At 39.2% G+C, this 10,484-nt stretch overlaps 1 pseudogene; it reads right to left on the bottom strand.

Annotated features, from left to right (window-relative positions):
* Positions 1 to 3,430: 3,430 nt before the first annotated feature.
* LOC114615469 lies at positions 3,431 to 3,552 on the bottom strand (annotated as a pseudogene).
* Between the last annotated feature and the right edge of the window lie 6,932 nt (positions 3,553 to 10,484).

Here is a 10,484-nt window from a genome sequence, read left to right as displayed (position 1 = left end):
TAATGAAGATATCGTAGGTGCTGATAGAAACTGCTTTATAGTTTTCATATCTGAGTCTTACATTGGTTCTTCTTAATTTCTCCTTTTTTTATGATCTGGAATTTATTTCTCCTTAAACTTAGTAAGTTTTTGATATATAAATAAAAAATAAAATCCCTACTGTTGTTATTAATGGAAAACTGATACTACTGAGAACAAAGCATAAGAAAGAAAGATATATTACTTCTGTCGGTTTTATTCATATATTTAGTATCAGCTAAAAGTCTTGAAATTAAACTTGACACACATACCCCCTATTTTTAACCTTAAAGAGGAAGATTATCAGAAGATAAAAGTGTTTCAACAAACTGGATGTATAGTACAAAAATTAAGAAAATTCAAAAGAGTCCCTGGGTTTCCAATAGTGTCAGTGCTGTGACAAGTATTTATTCTGAGTAGCACCAATGGTACATGTCTTACATTTGAATAAAGTGTCCCATCTTCTGTCTGTCTACTACAAACCTCATTAAGTTTGGAGATTAGCATATGGACAGACTATAACCTCCAAGTCCAGCCTATAGGTTCAGAACTATACTCCCCTCACTCGTTCAAGCATTTTAGCCACTTGTACCTACCTCGTCAAAGAGACTCCCAGATTCTCTCCTTCCCACACCCCCAAATTCAAGTCAGCCAGTCTACCTCTATGCCCTCTGAGTCTGCTTTACCTTCCTCAGAACCCATTGCTGAATTTAACTCAACATGCCTGGATGCTTTTACCACCTTCCACAGTTACTTCCCAGAATTGTGCCTAGGTCCCTTGTGTCATTTTTCCATATTTCCACCAAATAATTTGAGGATTAATTTTGATCCATGTTAAAAATATGCATCTGCGCTACCTTGCCGGACTGTCGAGTGTATGTCAAATACAGCGTTCCTCTGCCCTATAGGGCCCCCTCCATTCCTCATTCAGCTCCATTGACTGTCATGCCAAACTTTCAGTCATTTGCCTGACCTAAGTTGTCTTTTTTCCTTCCCTGAACACTTTCTTCACTAGCCTCCTGTCTGTGAATCTCTCCTGGGCTTCTATGTTGTGCTGTTTATCTTTGATTTGCTTATGTGTCTCTTCTCTCCAGCCAGGCCAGTGAGTTCCTGTAGGGAGGGACTGAGCCTTTTGATCTTAGTGTCAGATGGGATGAGCCACTGAGCTACTCATAAAGAGTGTCAAAGAAACCCTGCTCAGGGATCTATCAACAAACAATATCACTGACTGTGTCATAGCCACCCTGGGGGGGGGGGAGTGAGTTTCTAGAAAACTTCTCACATTTTCTCTTTGTGCAGTGGTGACTGTCTCTATGACATTTCAGCTCTTTCAAACTCTTTCATAAAATTAAGAGGAAAAAAAAAAAACAGAAGCTTTGTCACACAGTCTTCTGTGCCTAGCATTTCCAAGCCAGATGGCCAGTTCTTTTATATAACAAAACCTTAAGGGAAGGAAATTTCATAAATTCTCAATAATCCATTTTACTGTTGACAGTCTTTATTTCACATCTATATATGAAATACTTTTATTTCATATATATGAAGAAATATATATGAAATATATTTATTTTATGTCATATATGTGAAGCTGAGATTGCTATAGTTATTCCAATCTTTTTTTTCATTCTAATCTTTTTTAAATGGGAATATAAGGCTTCTGTTTTAACTACAATAGTTCATCTGTTTGGAAATAATATTCTATAATATTAAACAAAATATTTCTATTAAATAAGAAATAATTAATACACATCTTTTACAAATATCTTTCTATGTCACCCAGAAATCTCTGCCTATAGTTAACCTTGTTTGTTTTGTTTGCTTATTGCTTGGTTTTGTTTTGTTTTTAGTTTTTATTGGGTCTATGTGAACTGCACATCATGCACCCCAATCCTACTCCTCTCCCCCTCCCCTGATACCACACTTCACCCTTGCCACCTCCTTCTAACAAAGAAGAAAAACTGGTGGGAAGATGCAGTGTGTCACAGCGTGTCCCACAGAGTACCTCCTGCACTTCTCTGCTTGAGAATGTTCATAACAATGATTTGTTGGTCTGGTCCGAGGCCTCTGGCTTCTGCTACTCTATCAATACTGGACTCTCACTGGGACTCCTCTCAGATATCCTCCTGTTGCCCTGTGTCGTGGAGATCCTGTAGTTTGGGATCTGTAGGACCAGCCCCCTTCATGCACTGCAGCAGTTCATGGATTGGGTAAATGTTGGAGTATGCCAATTTAAAAGTCTGGATCTGGACCTGAGTGGTATCTGAGCTAGCCAGCCTGCCAGCTCTCTCACTTACACAGCCTCAGAGCCAGCTGATCACCAACCTGTGCAACCTGGACCAGCTTGACCCTGCTGCCCAGGCAAGGTACAAAGCCCAATCTTCCATGTGCAATGAGGGACAGGACAGTTCTCCCACTCTCATGACCCCAGGGCTAGCTCTACTCCATGCCATAGATGCCAAAGGATGAGGGAGAGGAAGACAGCCTCTTTCCTTCCTCTGCACCACCGCCCAGCAGACACAAGGCAGGGATGGATCTCCTGTGCTCAGGCCCTCAGAGCTGGCTCCCCTGCAAACCCCACATCCAGTGCAAGCTCTACTATGCTGCCCAGGTGAGGTACAGGGCTCACTCTCTCAAATGCTGCAGCATGTAAGGGGCAGGGCAACCTCTCATGCTCTCATGACCATGCACAGGCAGATGAGCCAACTCTCCCATCTGCCACTGGCGTTGAGGACAAAAGGCAGTGGAAGAGATCTCTCTCATCAGTGCCACTGCAGAGCAGACAAGACGCAAAGTCAGCTCACCCTCAACACCCACATCCTGAGCCAGCTCTACTGTGCTACCCGTGTGAGGTGCAGGGCCTGCTCTCTAGAGTGCTGGAGCTGCTAAGGGGCAAGAAAGACCTCTTTTGTTCTCCTGACCACCGCAAAGGTGGGTCTCCTGCCTGCCACAGACGGTTCTTGGGGAGGAAGGTATCGCTTTCCATCCTTGCCACCACACAGGAGGCTAGCCAGCTCACCCAAGCTCATGTCTTCATTGAGGGTTTACTCGCAACTCTCGCAATGTGCGGGACCTGCTCTCCCGAGTACTGCAGCTACCTAGGGCTCACTGATGTGTTCCATCACGGAAGCACGGGCCAGGACCCCACCATTCTCCAATTCTGCCTTAATTTAATCTCTTTCTTTTTTTTTTCCGGTTCTCCACCACCCTCTTAGTGGTGCCCTGGGTCTCAGAGTGTCCGGCGTCATCTCAGGAATGGCCTCAGGAGGGCATTATGACCCTAGGCAGACCATCTCAGGCACAGTCTCCACCCTCAGGCCTGTGAGGTGCTGGACTAGTGGCAATCTCAGGCTAGCTCCCCGTCAGGGACCCCTGGCGCCAGACTAGTGGTTCTCTCAAACTATCTTTTCTGGTGAATGTTAGGCTACTAATCATTCATAGATCAGAACACTGAGTGTAGAAATAACCTCTGCCCTCTCTGCCACCTACTGACACAGACATGACACAGCAGCCACCTGCAACACCACCAAGGTCAGGTACTTATTGTTTTTTATCTTGTAAATAATGTAGCACACATACTGAGGATTAATAGAATAAAGGCCTAAGAGAATATTTTATGTAAGTGGAGATTAGCAATGTACATTAAAAAAGTCAAGGTTTGTGTGTCACCATTTTATATTTAAATTTATATTTTATGTTTAAAATATCCTTAGAGAATGGTATACATATGTTTTGCATCTTCTAATACTTTGATTTTTGAAGCACTATTAATACTTTATAAAATACATAATACATTTCTAGTTAGCCTTGTAAGCAAGATTCCTGAGTGCCGCCTTAATTGCTAAAAGACTTTAGAAGAGATTTGTCTTACATTCATACATGAGTTTAAAGGGTAACAAGGAAAGAGCTCCTTGCATCTTCTTGAGACTTTTCTTCAAGTTTTAACAAACTACAGGTTTGTACAGTGGACCCGCAAGTGCTCTGGCAGCCTCCATTCCAGCAGCTGCAGTGCAGCACTGGACATTCAAGCATCATTTTGCTCTTCATTGGAGGCCAGCAGCTGTGTCTGTCCAGCCAAGGACCCTTTCAGTCTTTATCACTGTCTGAAGTGGAAGAAGTGGCGTCTTCTCCTTTCGCTTTTATAACTAAGTCTGAGTTGCATGTGATGGGGCATTTTTATTTTTGACAAGAGAAGTCCAGAACTAATGTGGCCAAAGAATCATTCTCTGAAACTTATCTGTGGCTCACCCTTCTTTAGTTCCTGATTTAGTTCAAATGGTCACCGTTAATTCTATTGAGATATGAGAAGAAATTAATTTTTGTCTTATAGTTGTAATCCTAGGAAAGGTCTTTGAATGAAAAGTTAAAATATGGACAAAAAATGTGTAATAAAAAAATTATCAAGACTAAACTCATTTGATTCTATGCATTTCCTTCCCTCCCTGGAATCTTCTAACATCAAAACTAAATACAAATTCTTGAACATCATTGCTACCCTCAAATCTTAAGGGTATAGAGAAAAATCTGTTAAACTTGCTGTATTATTTTCAAAGCACATAAATTAATCATAATGTTTTTAAATTGTAAACAGGAAAATACTACAGAGACTAGGGAAGCTCATACTAAAACCAATGTCACATTCAGGCATATGATGTTTGTCTGGAAACAACTAATCTGTTTTGATATATGAATATTCCAACACACATATAAATATGTAGAATTCATATTGAAAGGTAAGGAAGTATGTGCTTTGTGAGAGAGCAAGCTTTAGTTTATCTGTGGAATACAGAAGTAGTATCAGAACCCTGTGGGATGAAATTTAAAAGTGGCAGTATTTTCTAACACGGCCAGCTCCCAAATAATTGAGATAGAGATCTATTGATTTATTCAACAAGCTTCAAGCACAGTAACTGTGCAGATATTCTTAATTTTCTAGGGTACCTAGCTAATTCCCAGCCACGTGCCCTGAGTTACTTACACTCAGTCTCTCCTTGGCTTGCTCTGCTGTAACTCTCTGCCCTCATGGAGAGTCCTCTTCATGCCCGATCTCATGACGACCAGCTTCTTCTACCTTCACCTCATGGCCCTTCTCCTTGATCTTCACCTGTCTCTTTTCTCTTGGCTCTCCTCCTTTGGCCCCCTGGCTGGGATCAGAAGTCCAGCCTTTTGTCCCCTCTGACCAGTCATTGCCTGTTCAGCCTTTTATTAATCAAAGATAATCAAGGAGCATTCTTTATACCACACTGATACAGGAGATTCTTCCATATTCATGACATGACATACATACATACATACATACATACATACATACATTCCAGAAGTTGTTCATTCCATGAGGATGGATGTCTCAGCTGGTCTCCACTATATGCTGGAATCCAGAAATAGTCTCTAATGTCAGTGCATGATTCTAACAGTGATTTGAAGACACTATATTTTTAGGATTTGCTTATTTTTATTTGCAGAGTTTGAATGTTTGCCTGTGCATATGTATATGGACAATGTGTGTGTGGTGCCTTCAAACACAAGAAGAGGGCATCAGATTCCCTGGAATTAAGTTACAGATGACTGTGGGCTCCATGTGAATGCTTGGAACCCAGACTGGGTCCTCTGTAAGAGGACAAAGGGCTCTTCACCACTAAGCCATTTCTCCAGGCCAGAAACTGTTGTTTTCTGTTTATATAGTTTCAATTGATGTTTATTCTTCTTACATTTGGACTATCATAATTCTGAAACAACAAAAATGATAAAAATGCTTATCATAGATTTCTTTTGTGCTCACACATGGATAGTTTTGATAAGGCTCCATTACTCAGCTGAAAGACAGTGACACTGATTCTGAATTTTAACACTGAAGTCCAGCCCTACACTCAATACTTGTCATCTTATTTTTCATGGTTGAGCTATAGAGGCACCGTGTACATTAAAGTCACTTGCTGAAAAGGAAGGAAGGAAGGAAGGAAGGAAGGAAGGAAGGAAGAAAGAAAGAAAGAAAGAAAGAAAGAAAGAAAGAAAGAAAGAAACTTTCTGCAATTGTACTTGACTATTTCCCATTGGACCTATTTATTAAATTTACATCCAGAAATGGGCATTTAGAATTCATGATGCAACTTCCTATGTCAAATTGACTTCTCATCCAAAATTCATCTTGTCTAAGATTAGCTTAAATTAGTTTATCGCCTGCCTTTCTTTAGAATTGCCTAACATTTGTTGGCCTGAATTACTTTATCTTTGGATTTTTTCATGCATCCAAGATAGCATTAAATTTTATTTTTACTCAATCTGGATACAAAATTTGATCATTTCCCATTTTACTAAGTTAACTCAACTTTGCTTTTCACTAGTTACTATAGGTATCAGATTCCATTTCACCTAGACCAAGCAACTTTTCAATGTTTTCTTTTTTAAAGGGGGGGGGGGGGAGAAATGTGATTTCTTTATTCTCTTACGTGAAAATCCATTTTGAAAATTTGTATGTATGATCAAATAGGATTTATATAGTTTCTTTTAGACATTAGTTCGGGTCCTTCCATTTTAAATCTATGGATTCTGAACTGCCATAGCCTATGAGGAAGTCGAAAGAACAGAGTTGCAGAAGCATCTTTCTTAGCAAATGCCTTCATCCGTTGCATGTCTTGTAGCCGTCTTTCCCACATCTCACTCACCGTGCCGAGTCTGTGTGACTCCAGACCACACTTTTCTTCATTAGCAGCCATCCGAGGCTCCAGCCAGGCAGCAGACCTAGGAATAATGCTCCCTTTTCCTCCCGGTTGACTTGGAGCTGTGGTTTCTGCCGTTTGCAGAAGCGCCTGGTCGAGCTCCTAGAATGGCTATAACTTAGAGCCCACACTTCAGCCTTTGGGAGAAGATGCATTTAAAATTGTCAGATTTCTATCTCTGCACTAAACTGGCTCATACTATTCTGAGCAAAGTTTCCTGAAATTTTGGTCAAGAAGCTATTAGACCTAATTTCTTTGAAGACTCAGTTATTTCCTCCTTTGCTCACTTATAAGTTACTTCGGTATAAAATTAGATGTATGAGGTACTATATACAATCTAGGAAAGTTCCATGGATTACAGCTTTTAACCCAGTTTATCTACTACAAGGAGGAGGGAAGGTGGAAGCTTCGCACAGGAGTTATTATTTGAGAATTTGAACCAGTGTATGTGTGTATACTGAACTCATCTCCTGAAACAAATATTTTACTAAGTCGGTCTTGAACTTAGAACATTAAAATATCCCCTTGCTCTCTTTTAAATAAATAAAGTCTGTCTTTCTGTTTTGAAATATTATTATTATTTTTTTTTTTTTTTGGTTTTTCGAGACAGGGTTTCTCTATGTAGCCCTGACTGTCCTGGAACTCACTCTGTAGACCAGGCTGGCCTCGAACTCAGAAATCTGCCTGCCTCTGCCTCCCAAGTGCTGGGATTAAAGGCATGCGCCACCACCGCCCGGACTGTTTTATTTTAAGATTAGTATATGACATGTTTCAAGGCACAGGCCAAGAAGATTTTGTACTTTTCCACCACCTGGACCCTCTTACCCCCTCCCCTTGTAAAACATGCTATAAAAAAGCATTTCATGTTAAAAAAAAAAAAGAAATTAAAAAAAAAGAAATGTAAATTAAGAAAATATCCAATAAAAATTGTAATTCTTAGGAACAAGAAAAAAAAAAGATTAGTATATAATTGCGTTATTGTCCCCTTTCTTTTTCTTCCTACAAACCATCCTGTATATCACTCTTTGCTCCAAATTTCTTTTCCTTAATTGTTGTTACATGCATATACATATGTACATATATATTCCTAAATCTAAGCCACTCAGACTGTACAATTTAACACCTTTAGTAAACTATGACTTTGTATCAACATTTCGGATGCCCTTTGAAAAACAGTTCTATTTCTCTTACTGGTGACTCTCCCTTTAAAAGCTTAATTAAGTGTCAGATAGGAGACAATTTATGTGTTGAAGAAATTTATGTTCATGAGTATCTAGGTTTTTTTGTTTTGTTTGTTTGTTTGTTTTATATCCATGCTACCAGAAATGTGGATGTCTTAGCTTCAACTAAACATTCTTCTTCAGAAAATTCTCCCATACTAAAAAAAAAGAAAAGAAAAAGAAATGATTTTTTTTGAACAGTAATTCAGAAATCCTCAGTTCTTTCCTAGCTCTGTGCTCCTTAAATTTTAATTCCTGACAAAATGTCCATTTTCAAAGCAGCTAGAAGCATAACATAATTAGAAATGGGAAATCTACTGACCATTCACTTTGCCACCACAGGTCCATAATTGTTCCCTAAAATGTCTTAGGCCAGAATCATTTGGAAATTCAAAACTTACACTTCCAAAAAGCAATTATGTGGTCTAGGCACATGACTCAATCAGGGAGCAAGCAGGAGTTCAGTCTCCAGAAGCTACCCAAAAGAGCCAGTGCAGTGATGCTTTTGGCATTCCAGCACTGGGGAGGCAGAGGTAGATGAAATGGGAGCCTTGAAAGCCAGCCAGGTGAGCCTATTCTCAGCCTGCTCTGTTTCAAAATAAAAAACCATAATGTGTAGCACCTGTGGAATGAGACCTGAGCTTGTCTATTGGTCTCCACACACATGCACACATGTATGGTTACCTGTGGACACATATGTACCTGCACACATACCCACAAAAAGAAATAACATGTTATGTATACTCGAATATAATGCCCACTCTGTGGCCTAGAATCAAGCCACATGTGAAAAAGCAAATTAATATTTTTATAACAAAATACATATGTATTCACATTAAATAAGACTGTGATAGACTAAAAGTATACATATAGTTCAACCATACATCAGTTTATACATTAAAAACTCCCCTCACCAAAACTTTACCTGTAAGCCATAGAGTAAGCGCTCATAAATACAGATCACAGGCAATTCATTGACACATCGTATCATTGTTCACGACAGCATCTTACTTCTTCTTCCATTAGTCTCACATTTAGGAACTGATCAAAATTAAACACAAACCATGCTCACAAAACTGTTAGGTTCTCCGATACTCAGGCTTGCTGGGACGGCTAAATGATTAACCCTAGATCTAGATCGGTGTTTCAGTTATTCATTTGAGGGAAGTTCAGGAGAGGTCTGTTATGAAAAAGAAATATCCTTACAAAGCAGCACACAAACAGCTTGGAGTGCGGTCATTCTTAGCATTGTTAAAGTTATAATCTTACAAAGAAGCCAAGACAACCTGTGAATAATGTAAGGACAAAGGAAAGTTGATGAGTCTCATATTTTATTACTGAGAAGCCTTTGAAATGGAAGGGTGTGGTCTAGAATCTTTCAAATATGGAGTGGAGAAAACTCAGTTCTGAAAGAGAGGCAAGAGCAAAGCTTAAACATTTAATCTCTGAAGAGAAGTTTTAAATTCTCAGTGCAAGTCCTTTGGCTGGTGGTATTCTGTCAAATGTGTAACTAGTAAAGAGAACAGAAAAGCTCTTTTCAGTTTGCAACTTTCGATGTAAATACTCTCATTGTAATCAGTCTCGAACTGTTCCTGTAAAGCTGCTGAATAGACTCAGGATAACACCTGCCCAGTGACACTCATAAGCCAGTTTGATCCAACCCCAGAAAACAACTGTCATAGCCTTGTTGCACTTTATGACTACCCAACTGTATGAGAGCTAGCTGAAACCAATCAAGGATGACTTGTGGTTAGAGGTATGCACTTTCGTGTTTAAAATAACAAATGTGCTAGTATGGGATGAATTTCTCATTTTCTACATAGGAGTCAACCTTTGGGAGTTGGTTCTCTCCTTCCATCATACTGGTGCCAAAAATTGAACTCAGGTATTGTAGGATTATCCTCCCAACCCAACTTTAAAATGACCAAGAAACTATAGGATTAGAAATTGATCTCTTTAAAACCCAGTACTATGACCTACTGTATGCCCTTGGTAAAGGTACTTTATCTAGTTATTTCTTTTTCTTGATGATAAAAAGTATAAATGTTTGGAATGTAGAACATGTTTTGAGATATGCATTTAAGTCAATAAGCAAATCTAATTACTATATGATTTACCTCATGTAATTATTAAAGGTGAGGATATTTAAAAATTTGGCCATCATCAAATATGTACTACGTTATTATCTGCTCTAATCCTCTTGCTGTATAGTAAGTAGTTCTTTGGCACTTACTGCTTCTGTCTCATGGAAATGCTGTGTCCTTGGATAGATCACTCATTAGTCCTCCTTGCTGTCTTGCAATCATTATTCTACTCTGTTTTTTTATGACGCCCACGTTCTCAGGCCTAATTGATTTATGGCTAAGGCTCTAAAATATCAGAACCATTTAGCAAATACCAGGTAATGATTTAAAATGTAAAACTTATGAGCATATCTGGCACATAAACAGACTATAAGTTATTTTTGTTTTGGCTTCTGCATTACTCATTTCTTTCTTCCTGTCCTTACTCCTCAGAAATTTGCAATGAGGTC

Source organism: Grammomys surdaster, unplaced genomic scaffold (genome assembly GCF_004785775.1).
Source record: "Grammomys surdaster isolate TR1022 unplaced genomic scaffold, NIH_TR_1.0 126679, whole genome shotgun sequence".
NCBI lineage: Eukaryota > Metazoa > Chordata > Mammalia > Rodentia > Muridae > Grammomys > Grammomys surdaster.
This window is presented reverse-complemented; position numbering and strand designations above follow the sequence as displayed.